The sequence below is a fragment of the Diabrotica virgifera genome, chromosome 9 (genome assembly GCF_917563875.1).
Source record: "Diabrotica virgifera virgifera chromosome 9, PGI_DIABVI_V3a".
Classification (NCBI taxonomy): Eukaryota; Metazoa; Arthropoda; class Insecta; order Coleoptera; family Chrysomelidae; genus Diabrotica; species Diabrotica virgifera.
In genome coordinates, this window is record NC_065451.1 from 148,009,843 (window position 1) to 148,010,985 (window position 1,143).

The 1,143-nt window shown below is 32.4% G+C and overlaps 1 long non-coding RNA gene across 1 annotated transcript; it reads right to left on the reverse strand.

The window, feature by feature from the left end:
- Positions 1-259: 259 nt before the first annotated feature.
- On the reverse strand, positions 260-727 carry LOC126892812 (uncharacterized). The gene is made up of 2 exons (XR_007701010.1): positions 529-727; positions 260-429 (listed from the first exon to the last, which is right to left on the reverse strand). It is a non-coding gene; the product is annotated as an uncharacterized LOC126892812 (long non-coding RNA).
- Between the last annotated feature and the right edge of the window lie 416 nt (positions 728-1,143).

A 1,143-nucleotide genomic window follows, 5' to 3' on the forward strand; every position in this document is an offset into this window, starting at 1 on the left:
CTTGCATATACAGATCACCTACCTCCTCTAGATGTTTCACGATAATGCTTTGGTTAAATATGAAAAACAGCGCTCCATGCCGCTTGTATCGGAACTAATTTCAAGCGGGAATTTCAAAATGTAATTTTGGTGGGAAGAAAATGTTAGGTTAAAATATTTGTATAGTTGAAAAAAAAAATAATTTGGTTTTAAAATATGCAAATTATTTTTAATTTCAAATATACAAAATACCATTTGGGAAAAAATAAGACATGACAACGTATTTTTATTTATTTATTTAATACCAGCAAAACCACTTTGTATATACTTTTTTACAAATCGTATCTTTACAAATGAAATTATTAATAGTTATCTTCCAAATACTTCTACAAAAGGGTATCTCAAATGATTGAAACATGTGTGCATCTCTACTTGTTGAAGGACTTTCAACTAAAACAAAAAATTGATATAATTGATTTGATAATAACCATATTCATTTCACGTAAAATAATTTGTATTAATTATATATTTTCTGTAGGGGTTACTTACTTGGTGTTACATTCGTTTGCTTCCCTACACCACTAACTGTGTTACTTGTTCTCTAATAACAAATACTTGTTGAACTCACCATGCAAATGTAAGCTAGGACTTTGATCTTCCTAGGGATCTTCAAATCACATTCGTTTTGTTTCAAAAACTGTATTTGAATCCATTTTATCTAAATCAGGATTTTTTATTATTGCTAACAATCAGATACATAAACTTTTTACTGACATAAAGATAAAAGATAAAGGCATACTGACACCAGTCAGACTGACATTGACAAATTATAATGACACTCAGACTCAGTGATATAGAAGAAATCTTCACTCCAGGTGCATGGCGACATCTCAAAAAACGTATCATTACTAAAAATGACATTTAGTTTAGTATGACCTTGAGATACCTGCGTGAAACATCTAAAGAGAGTTAAGTGATCTGTGCTTGCATACCAACCGAAGTTGGTCAACAAGTGGGACTGCTTATTCCGGCAGTCACTCGGTCGCCAGAGCCTCGTCAGTTATCTGCACTATTAGACAGCCGGAATGGTGCATCTCTTTCGCACTCACTATTGACGGTCGTCTATAAGCAGTTAGCGCTCATTGTTAATATGTAATTAAGAAT